This window comes from Mesocricetus auratus, unplaced genomic scaffold (assembly GCF_017639785.1).
Source record: "Mesocricetus auratus isolate SY011 unplaced genomic scaffold, BCM_Maur_2.0 Super-Scaffold_2245, whole genome shotgun sequence".
NCBI classification, from domain to species: Eukaryota; Metazoa; Chordata; class Mammalia; order Rodentia; family Cricetidae; genus Mesocricetus; species Mesocricetus auratus.
In genome coordinates, this window is record NW_024429180.1 from 18,136,277 (window position 1) to 18,154,687 (window position 18,411).

At 39.6% G+C, this 18,411-nt stretch overlaps 1 long non-coding RNA gene across 1 annotated transcript in view; it reads left to right on the plus strand.

Moving 5' to 3' along the window:
* Nucleotides 1–5,585: 5,585 nt before the first annotated feature.
* LOC110340899 overlaps nt 5,586–18,411 on the plus strand; it is a 73,882-nt gene continuing 61,056 nt past the window's right edge. Inside the window, exon 1 of the long non-coding RNA XR_005874829.1 lies at nt 5,586–5,715. This is a non-coding gene — a long non-coding RNA (uncharacterized LOC110340899). The remainder of the gene's footprint in view (nt 5,716–18,411) is intronic.

Consider the following 18,411-nt stretch of genomic DNA (forward strand, 5'->3'; position numbering starts at 1 on the left):
CACATACATGCACACAAATATATAGCCAATCCTGTGGGTATTTTCAGATTGTGTTGTCAGTTTCTACTTTACCCAAAAATATTTCTTCAAAAGAATGATTTTGCTTTGTTTTTTTTAAAAATTACATGTAGTTATGTATTGTAGGAAAGCTAGAATTTTTTTCTTTTTCCTTTTTTATTCTACTCTCATAGAATATATTCCAACCGCAGTTTCCCCTCCCTCCAGCTCTCCCTTCCTTTCTCCCACATCTGCTGCTCCTCCCTTTCCCTCAGAAGACAGCAGGACTCCCAGTGATGTCAGTGGAACACTGGGTAACAAAATGCAGTAAGACTAGGCACAAAACCTCATGTCAAGACTGGATGAGCTAACCCAGTAGTAAGAAAAAGGGTCCCAAGAACAGGAAAAGTCAGACACCCCTCCTCCCTCGAAAACCCCAAGCTAAACAAGTACAGCATGTATGCAGAGGGCCTGGTGTGGACCCTGCAGTCTCCACGAATCCTGGAGAAGCTAGAAATTGAAAAATACTAGATTATGTAATTTATACTCTTGGCATGTGTATTATAATTTAATCCTTCAACTATGAATTAGAGTGAAGTAATTCCTGCTCAAACTTCATAGTGTGGGCAGAAAACCTTTAAATAGCTTTACCCTTATGATTGTTTCTTCATGACTTTCATTCATTCATTCATTTGGTTTTTTGAGACAGGGTTTCTCTGTGACTGGAGGCTGTCCTGGAACTCGCTCTGTAGATCAAGCTGGCCTCGAACTCACAGACATCTGCCTGCCTCTGCCTCCTGAGTGCTGGGATTAAAGTCATGCGCCTCCACTGCCCGGCTCTTCATGACATTCTTAAAAGTTTACAACCTAGAGATATACTTTGCATTTGATCTTTTACAGAGTATAGGCATGTAGGTTCTTCATTAATTTGGATTTAGGAGTCAAAAGTACAATTTTCTTTGCATTTCAGTAGAATTCTTTGAATTCATCTGTTCATGTCACAACCACGGTATCCCAGAACATAAGCATTGATGCAGGAGTGACTCTGTTGGTGATGTGTTTTGCAACATACAGTTGCCAAAATTTCTTTTCCTTGTGGCTGTAGTTTTTAATAATTGTTCTGACAGTATTAAATATTTTAGTAAAAGATATGGTAAATGCTCATTTTTATTCAAACAGCTGATAAAATCCAGGTTGGAATTTCAATCTCTAAACCGTGCTCAAGAATACACAAAGCTCTGCCAGATTAAAAAAATTGTTAATAAATTTTTAAATACCATTTTTAATTGTCTAACCTGCTTTTCTCTAGAAAATAGTTGCATTTTGAATGAAGTCCATGGTGATAAACACAAAACATCAAATAGACAGTGAAAGAAGAGTAGAGAATAGTTGTGTTACTCTTTTTCTAATGCCATCAAAAGAAAAGGCTGTTTTGGTGTTCTAGAGATCAAATTCAGGGCATGATAAGCGAGTGTTCTACTGAGCTTAATCTCCAACCCCAGAAAAAGAATTTAAAATAGTTACGTAATCTGTTTTGGTTGGAATATTTTCCTGGGTTATCTACCCGATGGTTTTATTTAACTAGAAATAGGAAGACTTGAATGTAATATAGTATGATTGTGGTTTAAGTAATTAAAGGTTTGCATTGTAGTTTTACATTCTATAAATAATGAATACTTACAATGTGCATTATTGGAGTTAATGCAATACATCTTTTATTCGGTGCTCTGTAAAGCATGATTCTTAGCAGTTTTAGGTAGGATGGAGGCATAGTCACATGCATCCAGGCTGATCTGGACCCCCTTTATTATCTATGGGAGACAACATGCTGGACATGAAGTTCAATGCCTGTGCCTGCAAGGAAAGGAAAGGGTACTACCAACCACGCTGCATCGCAGTCTCTCTTCTTAAGTCACTTTTTTTAAAGTAAACTTATAAAAGTTCCTGATACTTTTGAAATCATGTAATGTCCAAATATTTTCATTCCAAAGATTCATTTAAAGAAGCATTAAGCAGGAAAATTTAGAAATTATACATAAAATTGCTGTGGTAGACTGAAAGGGCTATAGTAATTTTTAGCACAAGCTCTTAATTGGTGGTAATAATAAGTACTCGAAGGCAGATAATTGGGTTTAATGCTGAAGATCAGAGAAGCAAAGCAGCCAGCCACTAGTGAGGTCTTAACCTTTACCAAGACTCAAACCAAGGGGGCGATCCTGTCCTCAGGATGCATCCTAAGGCTGCTTAGACTGCACTGCTCCTCACCTACCAGAGGAAGTGGGTGATAATTAAACTAATGAATGTTTGCTTTACTTTACCAGTCCTCACCTTAGCTTTAGAAAGCTGAAGTCATCCAAAGGTGGGAAAGAGAGGCAAATGTCTGGTTGCAACTTAGCAGCTGGAAGGAATCAACTTCAGGGAGCTAAACTTGGGTCAGGTAAAAAGGCTTCCCATAGGAAGTTCAGATAATACCCAAAACCAGCAATAGTTCTGTAGGGGAGAATAGTCATAGAAAAGGCTTGTTATTAGTCTGTGGTAATAGATATGAGTCCCACTTGTTTTTATATGGTATGTTGATAAGTACACTGATCCTATCTCTTCATTCGCTCTCCCTTTTCTATTTTCATGGTGTGTGTGTGTGTGTGTGTGTGTGTGTGTGTAAAGCCTTTCTCCAAGTTGCTTACAGGGTTATGGTTGTTTACAGGATTATGGGTAGCTATACTACTGAAGAAAACAGCCCTCTTGCAACCATTAAAGAGCTTAGTTAACTGAGAGTGGCGGAGCCTCATGCACCCTTCCCCACCCAAGATGGATGGAATGTCTCCTCACTCAATCCTTTGCAGGCAGTCACTGCTGCCAAAAAAATTCATAGCTTCAGTAGCCATGCAGTACCTAAAAGATAACACCTACTCCTTTCTCACTTCTTCCTGCCTCTTCTCTTTATTCCCTGAGCCTGCGTGTGCATGTGAAATGCAGATCCTAAAAGGCATTTCCCCCTACACACCAACAGTCATAATCTCAGCAGTTGAATTAGTTGGGTCTTGCTGTAGTAATGGAGTCCCATTGTAAAAAGAAGCTTCTCTAACCGAAGCTGACAGCAGCACTCACGTACTAGAATAAAAATATTTAGAAGGCATTTTGATGTATACAATATGGCCACTTAGTAAATGGCAGTAGTCACTTGCACTATATACTGTGGCCATCCCAGCTATGAGCTTTTGACATCGATTTACAGTGTCAGCCATGAATTCCCTCCTGTGGAGCAGTCCTCAAATCCAATAAGGTTGGTTACCTCCATAACTCATGCCAGTGTTGCACTGGTGTGTGTGTGCATCGGCCCTAGCAGTCAGTAGTGAAACATTCAACATCCACAGCTAAGTAAAACTGTAGGTGGTGATCCTCCTCGGCAGTCTTCATGACACTTTTCAACACATAGAAAGCTAGCTAGTAGGGAGCAAGCCTCTAGCCCAGTTTCAACTTAGTATCTAAGTCCTGCAATAACAACAAACTGTGTCTTCAGCAATAAGATGTTAATCTACTTCCAGTGGGCAACCAACAGCAGTTTAGGGGGACCCAGGGACTTCTCTAACCAAAAAGTCCTGTGTAGATAGCCCACCTCTGGCATTGGGGGACTTTGATTTAATAAATGGTTTCTGGGAGAAGCTTTAGCCACTCAGAAAATATATTCATAAAAACATGACTAAGGGGATCAAATACAGTGCATTTGAAACACAAAGGCATTATGACTCTTTTGTAAAGATGTAAACCAAGTTTCAGATGAGAATTTAACCAAGAAGGATGAGAGTCTGGAGGTTAAGGGTAAAAGGAATTCTCCATTTAATCTAGGTAGGATAGTTTATGTCATCAATTTGAAGACACTGCCTGCCATAGAGGGAGAAAGATTATGTGTCCAAAGTGAAAGAGAATGTTTCTCATCTGGGGATGAGAATGATTACGGTTTTTTCTTTGTTAAAAATGTATATGTCTGAGATAGGTATCACATACTGTCAAAGCTGGTTTCAAACTCAATTGAAAAGATAATTCTGTCTCAGCCACTCAAGTAGCAAGTACCTAGGACCGCAAATTCATGCCACCATTCTAAGTTTGTTTATATCTTAAAAGGTTTCTTTGTAAAATGATTTTGTTAGTGTTTATATGAGCTACAGGCATGCAGAAGCCCATGGAAGCCAAAAGAGGGCATGAGATAGAGTGGAATTGGTGGTTGTGAGCCATCATATAGGTGCTAGGGACTGAATCTAGGTCTTTTGCCAGAACAGTAATTACTTTTAAGTGCTAAGCTGTCCCTCCAGCCTCCCCTCTAGTTATGAAAGCCAAAGAAGGTTAAGCATATGCAGACAGAAAATACATATTTACAATTTTAAGTTTTTTTAAAAAAACATTTTGCTGTGTTGCTTAAGCTGTCCTTGAACTCTGAGACTCAAGTAGCCCTTGTGCTAATATTACAGGTGTGTACCATTGAAGACTTTGGGATTTTTCAATGTAGCAGAAAAATAGGAAAGCAATTTGCAAAGCAGGAGAAACAAAGGGAAGGCAGAGACTTAGTAGTAGCATGAGCAATTGAGGTGAGGAAGCAACCACTCTGATTGGAATTAAGGCCTTGAGATGGATTCCATGTCTTGACACCCCTCAGGTGGCCAAGAACCTAAGGCTGGATATGCCATAGGTGTCGGGGAAAATTAAATAATATTCTGCTAAAGAAACAAAGCAATAAAGTGACTCCTAATGGTGTTCTGGTGTACTCATAGGTCAATGTTATGCTCAGCCATCATCAGAGAACCATTTTTCTTGGCAGTAGGTGAGAACACAGAACCAACTAAACAATGTGCAGAGACTTTGACACATTGCCCTAAATGGGATGTCTTCATCAAACCCCTCCCCTCAGGTTTCGGGAGCTATGTGGAAAAAGGAGCTAAAAGAGTCGGGATGGATGAAATAGTGTCCTTCAGACACAATAGGACTGATGCACATATGAATTCAGACCGGCAGTGTCTTGGGATTTCTGTTGCGGTGAAGATACATCATGACCACAGCAACTCTTACAAAGGAAAACATTTAATTGGGTAGCTTAAAGTTGCTACGTTCATTGTGGTGTAACATGATGTGTAGGGTAGACATGGTGCTGGAGAGGTAGCTGACAGTCCTATATCTTGCAAGCAACAAGGAGTAGTCTGAGTCTCTGAGTATGTCTTGAGTGTATATGAGATCTCAAAGCCCACCTCCACAGTGACATACTTCCTCTAGCAAGGCCACACCCCAACAAAGCCCCAACTAGTAGTGCTACTCCCTTTGAGGTCTATTTTCTTTCAAATCATCACAGGCAGCCTGCATGGTGTCTGCACAGGTGCGAACTAGGTAGGAGATTCTACCATTGATCAAGAAGGTATATGCAGCTGACTCCTGCCTTGCTAGATAAGTCAAATTGACATTAGCTGGAGTCACTTCAGAGGAGGGTGCCTCAACTAAGAAAATGCCTCCATCAGATGGGGTTATAGGCAAACCTGTAGGGCATTTTCCTAATTAGTAGAATTCATGGTCTTGAGTTTTATAAGAAAGCAGGTTGAGCAAGCCATGGGGAACAAGCCTGTAAGCAACAATCCCCGTGGGCTACATCAGCTCCTGCCCTGAGGCATCCAAGTTCCTGCCTGGTTTGAGTTCCTGTCTTGACTCCTTTCCAGGATGAACACCCATAACATAAGTGTAAGTCAAATAAACCCTTTCCTCCCCAACTTGCTTTTTGGTCATTGTGTTTCATCATAGCAGTAGTAATTCTAAGATGCAGCGGAGAACATAGTTTTCCTCCCTGGAATCTCATATTAACCACTCTTAAGGGCAAGACTCATGCCCAGTAGTAGATGACCAACACAAAATGAACCTAATGGTGCATTTCTACTTTTGGGCATTTTTTTTTTTGGTCTTACTGGTCTTGCTTGTTTTATTGTTTACTGAAGTAAGAGAAAGGGTATGGAGTTGAATGGGTGGGGAGGATCTGGAAGGACTGGGGAAGGAAAAGTATTGCTCAGAAAACATTGCAAAAATTTTTAACAAAAAGTACATTCTTTGACAATTTTATGTATGAATAACATGTATTGTGGTTTTTATAACCCCCTTCCTTAATCTTCCCACCTCTGTTGACCTCTCTTCCCTAAAAGTCCTTCCCACATTTACAATTTTTCTGTCTTTTTTTGAAGGAGGAATGTAGTTTGCTGTTTAGTTCACTTTCCATGATTTCTGACCCACCTCACACACTTTTTCCTGTCCTTTCCTGTTACACTTGTCCAGTCTCTTGTCTTGCATTTCTCTGTTTGGACACTTTTCTGTCTCACTGATCTTTTGCTTGTATTTTACAGTTTCCAGTTTTGTCTTTTAAATCCACCTCCCCCGTGTGTGTGCATATGCACACAAATTTCTTGTGATTTCCCTTTAAAAAAAGTTGTTTTAGAATTCCAGACATGGTTTTTAGCTATCTCACTGATTTAGAGGACCCTGGTTCCTCCAGAATTGGGTACCCTAAATGTGGCAAAATACTGCTATGACCTGAGTTTTAGGATTATTAGTGGGAATAATAATTTCAGTAATAAATTATTAGTGAAATATGTATATTAAGTTTTAAAAAACTTGAATTTGCTAATGTGGAAAACGTTTCTACAGTTTACATATATATTGCTTTGATGTGTTTTTCCTCCAGTGAGCATGTTTTCATGGCATTAGTAAGAGAATGTGTGGTGTGTGTGTGTGTGTGTGTACAAATTTCTTGTGCTTTTTCTTTTTTAAAAAAAAGCTATTTTGTTTGCCTGTTTTCTTAAGAGAGAGACAGAAAAGTAGGGAGGATAGGGGAAGACTTGTAGGAGGGAAAACTATGATCAGAATATATTGTAGGAAATAAATTTAATTAAAAAGTTCAGCCTCAACTGTACCCCTGTTCTGTGAGTCTTCTATTTCAGACTCATCAGGATCTCTTGAGTCTTTCCTGCCAAGCACAAAACTGCACTATAATCTGAGGAAGTCAGAGGTCTATCCCTGTCAGTGGGTTCCTGAGGCCCAGGGCACAGATTCCATCAGAACTAGACTCGAACACTTCTATTTCCTATTTGAACTCCTCAGACTAGAGGATATGCAGGCATTTTCCTACCCTTCCCATTATGTGATCCTTCTGTGCTCTCTTCATTTTTTCCCTAATCTCTTATTTAAGGAAGAAACTTCTCATGAATATTCATGCAAATAAATACTCAAAGGACTAGCAAGAAACATGAAATGACTAAAATGGGAAGGGTTTTTAAGAGAGACAGAGGGAGGGAGAGGGAGAGGGGACAGACAAACAGAATCTTTGAAAGACTCTTGTGTGTGGTAAGAAGTTTGAATTTCATCCTGAGATTTGGGGAGTCACTGCAACTCTTTGAAACTTAGGAAAGAATGGGATAGAATGGAATGATCTGAAGAATCATTCTGTTTTTGTTAAAAATGATCATTGCAGTGGTGAGAAGGATGCAGCAGAGGCGTCTTAGGCTCTTTAGGGAAGTCTGAGTTGAGCAGTAGAGTTGCTGGTTATGCGGTATCCAGAAATCATGGGACAGGAAGCCAACTTGCATGACAAAAGAATGAGTTGACTTAGTTTCTGACATATTACTCTGTGACACTGCGGAGTTTCAGAATAGAAACATCCAAAGGACATGTCTACAGCAGTCTGGGCTGAAGACAGATCTGGTGACCATATCTATGGGTGAGATTGTGTGGGGTGCACATGTAGCAGACTAGGAATAGAAGCCTGGTGAATTCCGCAAGGGCTAAAGGAAGAAAACATGTATGTGGAGTGGATAAAGACTTTGTAGCAGAAACGAAGTGTGGACTGGTGTCTCTCTACCCACCAGGTCCTGACAGCTGCTTATGAAATAACCACTCAGATACATAATATATATTTATAATTGTTTGGCAATTGTCTTAGGCTTCTGCCTGGATAGCTCCCTCTTAATCATTAAGTCATCATTAATAATCTATGTATTACCACATGGCCCTGGCTTACCGATGATGCTCAGATCTTTTGACCCCCCCCGGTGGCTACATGGTGTCTGCCTTTTGTCTTCCTTTTCTCTGTCTCTTTGTTCAGAATTCCTGACTAGCTAAATTCTGTCTGTCCATTGGCTGAAACAGCTTTCTTTATTCATCAATCAGTAAGAGAAACACATAGTCACAACACACAGGGGACATCCCCATCACAGTAGTGTCCAGTAAGTCAAGGAAGGAGGGAACATTATAAGTGATTGCTTAGCAAGTCAGGTACTGAAGAGGAGGCTTGGAGACAGTGTAACTGCATACACACAGGACACTTCTTAGGGCCAGAACTGAATTCTTCATTTTCTTTTTCTGCTGTTCCTACTCTGTTCTGTTCTTTCACCCTGATGTTTTCCTTCTTCTTTTTTTCTATTTCTCTTAATTTTTTTATCTGTTTTATTTTGGTGATACATTGCTTGTACAAATAAAGCTTGTCTGAAGATCAGAGGATGGAGCTTGCCACTTGCTAACCATAGAGGTCTTGAGGTCTGTACAGACAGACAGGAAGTGAGATGGCTGGGTGGAAACAGGAAGTGAGATGGCTGGGTAAAGAGGATATAAGTGGGAAGAAACAGGAGTTAGCTCACTTTTCTACTGGAAGCTAATAAGGTAAAAGTGGCTTTGACTTGCTCTATGTGATCTCAGCATTTTCCTCTATATCTGGCTCTGGGTTTTTATTATTTAGATCAATTAAGAACTCCATTTATATTTTATACCTCCTAAAACAAAAATTTCTATGCAAGAAAAGATTATCACACAACATAGTTTCCAAAATCAAATTAAAATCTTTAGAGAGGAAGAAATCACATTATGATCATAAGTTACATGTTTTTCCTAGAAACCCACAAGTAGTTAAACATTGTACTTTGTATTAATTTTCCCACCTTAACATTTTCACACCAAAGAAATGATTCTTTCATAATTTAATAAAGTTTGAAGCAAGCCAAGTATATTTCAGCTAGTTCCTTTTGTATTGGCAGATCTGTTTGCAGTTACAAAGAAGGGTCAACCATTTTATTATTTATATCAAAAGGTAATCCTATAAAAATCTTAAAAGAATCATAAATGTAAGCTATCATATATAAAAAACAATCATTCATTTCTACTTTAAGTCCTCAGAGTACACACCTACTCTTCAACAGTTTTTTATTAAATTATACCAGGAAGCTGAGGGTAAAAATGAGTACACAAAATTAATCATCACCTTTGATCACCAACCCATCTTCACCAATAAAGGCACCTCAGCTAATAATAACCAGGATGCTTTTGTTCTTATTCCTTTACTTTAATTATTCCTCACTCAAATAACAAAAGTGTGCCTTTCTAAACTTTAAAAATGTTCCCAAAGATTTTCTGCATCAAAGCCACTAACAAAATCATTCTCAATCTAACTTTACTAACAATCTACATCCCTAAAATTGGTGAATGAATCATTAATCTGTTCCAGCAGCAATGCTTGGAAAGTATCAGTCACTATTATTTTAAGTACCAGTGATACCCTCTTAGCAATAGAAACCCTCTTTGAGTTTTCAAATAATTCACAAATTATGAAGGACATGGTGACCTTGAAGGCAATAAAGTCAGTAACACCATGAGGTCTTCTGCCTCTCTAAGGTACTCCCATTGTGTCTATGTTAATCACAACTACTTTTCATGAGTACAAAGCTATTTTCTGTTCATCTCACATGGCTCATGACAGTGGCTTGTTTTAGTAAGATGTCAAATTTGATCAAGATGGCCAGAGTCTACATATCTGGAAATGTGTAAGCTCCATAGGTAACAGAATGATGATGTAGGATGAAGAGGAACTGGGAGAAGGTAAGAGTAAAAGTTGGAAATGATGTATGTGCACAGTCAAGGGAAGGTAACATTTAAGCTGGTGGCTCAATGGTTGTGGGTAAAAGAAGAGTAGCATTTAGGATGATGGGTACAGTTGGATAGATGTTTGTGAACATTCTTTACAGAATGAAGGAAAAAAGGATGGAAGGAGGAATGATGACTGAATGCTTTTGTTTATAATCGGTGAACCACTCATGTTGCGTTGTGAAAAGGGATGTTAGACAAAGGCTATAAAAAAAAACAGCTATAAATAAATGATGGCCAAAGCCGCATCTTTTAAGACATGTTCGGACATGATTGAATGGTTTCTTATTGGTAGTGTAAAGAAAATTTCTGGATCAGGAATTCAGTTATGCAGGCCAGGTGGTGGTGGTACCCACCTTTAATCCCAGCATTTGGGAGGCAGAGGCCGAGGCAGATGGATCTCTGTGAGTTCGAGGCCAGCCTGGTCTACAGCATGAGTTTCGGGACAGCTACGGCTGTTACACAGAGAAACCGTCTCGAAAACCAAAACCAAAATAAATTCATTTATGCTAGGTGTCCCCTAAATAGTTGGATTTTCACATGAACAAGCAGGCAGTCCTTGTATTTGGATATTCAGATTCATGCTTCCTTTAAACAGTACCAGCCCCTCCTCCATCATGTTATTTCTTGTTTTAAAACTTGTCAGATCACTAGCCCTATTTTATTCTATTTAAAAATACTTTATACACACACGCACACGTGCACATGCACACACACAAACACACACACAGGGAGGGAGGGAGGGAGGGAGGGAGGGAGGGAGGGAGGGAGAGAGCAAAGCATGTAGTTCTGTTGATCTCCTGTCTCCTAAAGAGCAACTCCTGAAATATTTTACCAAAATAATTAAAATGAAGCACTTTGGCAGCTTAGAAATACAGGATGAGAGTTGCTGCTATCTGGGGGCTGAGAATAGATTTTTTTCCTGGAAAACAGTTGATACTTTGATTTCCAAGGGAACTGCACAGGGCTGGTTGGGAAAGTAATAAAACACACCAAAGGAAGGCGCCTACGAGCTGGAAGTGGGAGAACTTGTCTCCTTTCCTTCTCGGCCTATACTTTAGAGTCTAGCACAGTCTTTTCAACTGGAAATTAGTTGTCAAGTCATTCTGAGAATTTTCAGACACCAAGACCTGTTTATTACAGAAGGGATGCTGGGAAGCTTGGATCCAGTCTGAGAGATAGTAAGTATCTGCCACTGTTGTTACCAGCGTGTCTCCTTGCGATTGCTGGCAAACTAGGACCACTAATATCTTAACTTGGAACCCCACCCTCATCCCCATGCCGGAAAGGCACATCTCCAAGGCCACTGTCATGAGACCGCACATGTAAGAAACAGGGATCCAGATGGACATATAGAGCCCAGGTATTAACCAGGTATTAGTGACAACTATTTCTTTCACAGAAATTAGCCATTTTCTTTGCAAAAGTATCATGGCTATTTTCTAATAGTTTACTTCATTTATTTTCCTCAGATGACAAATCTCTGTGTAGTTCCGTGTCCAAGACCTTTCTCTTGTCCTTTTTCTTGTCTATTTGCAGACAGTGGGGTTGCTTTTCTTTTTGTCTCATTTGCCTTTTCATTTCTAGTAATGAGGTATCTTGGGTTTTAATTCTTGGAGGGGATTTTTCTGTTTCTCTTCTCAAAGCAAAGGAGGTTAAAGAATATGATATTTTGTTTCAAACCCCTGTATTTTTTTTCCCTCATCCCCTGTTGACTGACTTGGAAGAAACAAGTCTATTCCTCTGGAGAATTTTAAGCTTGTGCTGAACAGAAAGCAGTAGCCTATGATTACTTTTGGTAATCTTGTTTCCTTTGGCATACATTCTTTGACATGGGCACATCTGTGCATGGTAAGATAGGAGTCTATAGGAACTGAACGGATTGAAATACCACTAAAGCTGTTCTTAGCTCCCGGTTCCCCTTTGTACTAAGGATCAGTGTTTGCTCAGCGAAAAAGTAAAAGTTTATAAAATACTGCCTCCATAGCAATGGAAAAAAACAGGCTTTACAAGACTTATTAATTTTATACCTGTTTTTCTGAGCTGTGTCTTAGACATGCTAAGAAGCTATGAGAAAGATGAAAGTGGTTATGCCAATCAGTTTATTTGATTTCTTTTGTCTTCTACTATTTTTTAAAGATTTATTTTTGTTTTATGCATGTGAGTGTTTTATCTGAATATATATATGTGCACCAAATTTGTGCCTAGTGCCTATGAAGGTCAAAAGGGCTTTGGATCCTTCAGAATTACAAGCTGTTGTGACCTTCCATGTGGGTGTCAGAACTGAATGTGAGTCTTCTGTAAGAACAGCAAGTACTCTTAACTACCCAGCCATCTCTTCAGTTCTTATTTTACCATTTTTTTAGAGGCATGCTTTCAGAAACTTTACTTTTTGTTAAGAGAAGCTTTTTCCTGCTAGCCGCTTTGGTTTATCACCCGCCAGTTGCCTGGGCTCTGCCGCGTTGTAGACCCCAAATAAACACACAAGACGCTGTATTAATTATGAAGCTGTTGGCCTTGCTTGTTTCTTACTGGCTAGCTCTGACTTAAGTAATTACCCCATAATTGTTAATCTAAGTATTTCTCTTACCGGAGAATAGTTCCAGGCTCCTACCCCAATGGCGTTACATCTCGACTCCCTTGTGTTTCTCCTACCCAGAGTCCTCCTGGACTCCTAGTCCCTCCTATCTAGATTCCCTATTGGCCAGACAGTACTTTATTGACAAATGCACAGGCAAATAACAGGACTTCCCCAACATCTCCTCTTTTCTGTTTAAACAAAAAGAAAGGTCTTAACTTTAACACAGTCAAATTGTATATAACAGAACAGTTATCAAGTAAGAACACAGTTACAACATTTTGTCTATTAACATTTAGCAAGATTTAAAGAAAATATCATCCATCCCATCCTTGTGAGTCTAAAGTTCTATATGTAGCTTATCTCTTATCATAACTAAGGAAAACTATAATTATAACTGTCTTCAACTCCCTCAAAGACCACAGAAGGATAATATATAATCACTAGGATTGACAGAGACATCTTGCTACCTGGACAGTCACCCAAAGTTCCTCTGTAACGTTGGGGTATCCATCTTCAGCCCATAGGCCACAATGTGTCTGGAACACTTCTCAGCAAAGCAGGAAATTTCAAAACTGTCCATCTGCATCAGCAGTCTGCCAGCCATTTTTCTGTGTCCTGCAGAAAGTCTCATAGACTCTTACATGAATCAGGAACCCTGTAAGACTGAGTTTAGCAGTCACTTTCCTGTGGGTCCTGCATGTCCCGTTTATACAGCAACAGTCAAACAGTCTAGGTGAGAGCAGTTTCTTGCCCAAATGGCTAATCTTTCCATGTTAAAGCAAACTCCATAACAAGTTTCTTCGATGCCCATCTTCCTCTGTAATTGGTGTAATTGGTGCTGCCAGGAACAGACATTTCTCATTGTCAAGAAAAACCCTAAACCATTTTAAATGCCATTTTCTGAAGGTCTTTGAAAGGTTTGAAGACTATCTCAAATATATTTCTGTATATCTAGAAAACCTAACTTACCTAACTATAAATTCTATTATAAGTAACTATCTATAATCTGTATTCAATTATGCATTACATTTTAAAAGATCAGTATAAGCACAATACTTAATCAAGAGGAGAAATATAAGCATCACAAAATTGACCTTGAATTTGTATCAATAAATGAAAAACAATACCCATACCATAATTCCCGTTTTTACCATTAAAAAATATTGGCTGTGATCATTAGCCAATTATAAACAACCCCATTTAAATGAAAACAAATTTATAAACAAGATGGGAATTGGGACGTCGCTCATTCCAAACTGCTTCCTGCTGGAAGGGGGCGCTGTTCACACCATGGGGATCATGACAAATCTCAGAAACCTGTATAAGTCCATATTTTCGGGGTCTGTAAGACTGCATCATCTTAGCTGTTTCAATTGTTGGAACATCTGATCCACTGCTTCTGGGGGTCTTGGTTCGTCAAACCACAGAAGCCTGGAAGGAATTCTCAGCTTTTCATTTTCTGTGGAAACATAAATAAAAACTCCTTTTCTGAGTAACATATCCTTATACTTAAATTTTGAAGTCAATGCATTTTCAAAAGATATAAGTTGAATTAATTCAGCAGCATTTATAATCAAGTGTACTTTAGCATTTGTTCCTTCCTTAGCAATGAAAAAACTGAAAAACACAATAGCGTACAGTATCCAGACTCTGTGTGATTTCCATCTTTACGTGGCTTATTTATTTATCTATTATTGCTTCATTTCTTTCACTTTCATTTATTTTTCTCTGAGACAGGGTTTCTCTTTGGAAATCTGCCTGCCTCTGCCTCTGGAGTAAATCCTACCGGCGTGCGCCACCACAACGCCGGCTTTTATATTTATATACCACTTTGCTGTTTTATTTTCTCTGTTAATCTCACGTATATTTTTAAACACACTGTAAACCTTTAGAGGTTTTCTTTATCCAAGTCTGACTTTACTGTAAATCTTTACGTTTTTCTGGCCACGTGTCTTATCTGTAAAACCGCGGCTGTTTTAAACTGCCAGTTTTTCATCAAGATGGCGGGCGTAAGCGTGACTCCAGCTTACCGCCTCAGTCCATGTTGACATCCAGCAAATGCTGCCATTTTCAGCTGTACGTACACACCTTTCAATCGTTAGCAGAGTCTCTTAAAAGAACCTTGTTGGTTTTTTTTTTCTTTTTCTTTTTCTTTTTATGCTGAGTCAGGAAGACTCCAGTAAGCGAGCCGCTTGAATCTCAGCTTGTTGCTAGCAAAACAGAGCACACCTGAGAAAATGCTGCTACCAAAATTCTGTGCTTCTCTCTGTTCTTCTGTTTCTAAAATTCCTTTAAATCTTTTGTTATTTTGTGTGGAAATTCATGATCCCACTCCTGATCACCATTTTGTTAAGAGAAGCTTTTCCTTTTTAGCTGCTTTGGTTTATCACCCGCCAGTCGCCTGGGCTCTGCTGCGTTGTAGACCCCAAATAAACACACAAGACGCTGTATTAATTATGAAGCTGTTGGCCTTGCTTGTTTCTTACTGGCTAGCTCTGACTTAAGTAATTACCCCATAATTTTTAATCTAAGTATTTCTCTTACCGGAGAATAGTTCCAGGCTCCTACCCCAACTTTTGATTAAAAATAGAATATTTAAACAGTCCATAGATATATGATGTAATATAATAGCATACTATGTAATATAGTAGCATACATACCCATATATCTATATCTGTTTTCTGGCTAAAAGGGGCAAATAGTCATTGAAAATGTTACTCTTTTTTTTAAAGATGTATTTATTTATTATGTATACCGTGTTTTGCCTGCATGTATTCCTGTAGGCTAGAAGAGAGCACCAGATCTCATTACAGATGGTTGTGAGCCACTGTGAGGTTGCAGGGAATTGGACTCAGCATTCTGTAGCCAACGCTGTTAATCTCTACTTTAACTCTCCAGCCCCCCAACTTACCTTTTTGTAGTATATGTACACACACACACACACACACACACACACACACACACACACACACACACATTATTGACCAGCTATAGAATTAAAGTGTATTCTAATATGCAATGTGTAAAAAGAGACTTGGGCTAGTTGGGTTCTAGTTCAGGCTTTGGATACTAACCAGCTCTGTGACTGAAACAGTTTTTTTTAGTTTCTTGGAGTCTTACTTTGTTCTCTGCAGCAAGGGAAAAGGAACTAGATCAATATCATGTAGGATTCATCTTGAGAACCAACTCCCAAAAGTGGCCTGACGAGTGCTAACCAGGAAATTGTAAGGCAGAGTGAAGACTTGGTGAGATAGAGCACTGTGATCATGATCATGAAGAACCAGCCTTATGTGCCGTATGTTAGCTGTCTCCCTAGACTTCACTGCCTTCAAGGCTGCTTGTACTCTGCTCTATAATTCATTTTATTTGTCTTCTAAATTTAAATCTATAAACATAAAACAACCTGGAAGAGCAAATTTTGGAGTTCCTTCATTTGAGTATGGATTTTGGAAAAAAAAACATTTTTTTTCTTAGAAGTAAGAATTTAAAAAGTAGTTTCTGCCAAAACTTTTTGGGAAGTATTTTAAGATAATGTAAATTTATCTTCCTTCACCCTTTCATTCTCTCATGAAATATTTATTAAGTGCTAACTTTGAAATTGACACAGTGCTGGGTATTGAATATTTGCTGAATTGAATTGAAATGGGGATTGAAAGGTGAATAAGATGCAGTCCTTGCTCTTGTGGAGTTCATGGCCCAGCGGGGAAGGCAGACATCCTGGAAGACAATTATAATACCACATATTAAATGCTGCAGTAGTCTTGTGAAGCTCAGACAATGAATGACTAACTTGTCTCAAGGAATTTGCTGCGGATTCCTCAGGGGCAGTGACATCTGAGCTCAAAACCAATAGCAATGAGTTCCTTTCGAGGATAGCTTATGTGTTTTGACACTAATGAAAATAGAATTTCTCTCTACAGATATTTGTATTTGGAAGGTTATTTTTCATAAAGATGGAGTCAAGAAAATTGAGTCATCATATTTAGTAATAATTTTGGTAATTGGGGAAGATGCTATGGCCAGATGAGAGGGGTCTGGAAATGTGATCTGACTGCCTGGGAGATAAAGGATGAGGGGTTTCAGATGAACGCTTGCATATCCTTGGATGAAGATTTTGGGAGAGCATTCGCAAGAGAGGTGACAGAGGTATGCATTAAAACTGGAGGCTCAGAGGGACAGGAAGAACATGGGCTGGCTGAGAAGGGAAATGGTAGCCAAAACAAAGGGCCTCTCAGAACACTTAGCTCCTCCATGGATATGGCAATAGAAATAGCATCACATTCTGGAGCCTGGCATTAAAACTAAATATGAGCTAATGAAAAGAAAGTTAAATAGTGACCAGTCTTTTATATAACAGCAGCTGAAAACCTCAAAATTGATATGTGTGAAAAGGATGACATAAAGAGAAAGGAATAAAACACAGTCTACTATGTAGATTGTCTTGTCATCTCCAGAGATGTGGGGAAATTCTCAGACCAGAGGCTGTCTTAGAGGGAAGAGATCCAGATTTGCCTCCCCCTCACAGAGCTAGTAGAAGCTATGGAAACCAGAAGAAACCACTGTTCTGATCATCACCATGTGGCAGGTTTATTTGTTCTAGACTATCATATGATTAAACACATATGACTAAAATTGATATCTAATATGAATGGTTAACTATATTAGGTAGGCACTCACCAATATGGAGATTATTTCATTGCATGATTCTTAATTTTTATTAAGAAGTTATAGTACATTAAGAAAGTAATATTACAATTAATACATACATTGTTCCTCGTGGAGGCTCTGAATTGTGAGCATGTGTAAGCATGCTTATAGATGACACTTAGCAGCTGGATTTGCTTTGTACATGGTCTGTGTCCATGTTGGCAACAGATGAGCCTGCATGGGCTATGATTTTATTTTATTTTTTGTAGTTGCCTGTTTCCTCTCTTGTCTGAGAAGTCAGTCCATTTAGCCCACTTGTAAAAGCACTGAACATGCATCAGGTTTTTGTTTTCTAAAAAGGTAAAACCAGCTGTGTTAAGGGTGACACACACACTGATGCTTCCATCCTGGCAGAGGCGGCAGGAGCCAAGGTACCGTAGTTTCCTGCTCCACCCATGGAACTAGTACTAGACTGGCTGCCTGTGCTTGGAGTCTACTGCTGCATCTTCCCTCCCAGTGACAGGAGCCAAGGCTCCCTAGTCTCCTGCCCCATCCACGGGCCCAGGTAAACCAGGGCCCATTTCTGGACCACCTGCACCTGCCTGGGCCTGGGCTCTGCCACTAAGGCTTCCATCCCAGCAGAGGTGGCGGGAGCCAAGGTACCATAGTTCCCTGCTCCACCCACGGAACTAGGACTAGACCTGCTGTCGGTGCTTGGGGACTGCCATGGTGGCTTCCATCCTAGAGGCAGGAGCAAACTCACCCAGCATCCTGGTCTCCTGTTCACCCATGTGACTAAGATTATCAGGGCCTGTCTCTAGGCCATACTCCTGTGTCTGGGGTATACCAATGGGGCTCCCATCCATCCCAGTGGGATCCAAAGCACCCCAGCATCCTACTCCCATTTCTTCACCCACGAGACCAGGAAGTAAAGAGCTTCCAGAACAGTGGGCTTGCCTACACCCACCAGAAGGGAACCCTGGTCCCACACGCATCAGGAAAGGAAGAGGCACCCTCTGGAACCCACTGTAAGAACAGATGGGAAGGAGACAATATAAAAACACAAGGAGCAACAGAAAAACCAATATGACACCACCAGAGTCCAGAGTCCTTACACCAACAAGACTGGAACACCCCAACACAAATGAACTAGAAGAGAAATCACCCTTTACAATTGCCGCAAACAATATAAAATACCTGGGGGTAATGCTAACCAAACAAGTGAAAGACCTGTATCGAAAGAACTTTGAGTCTTT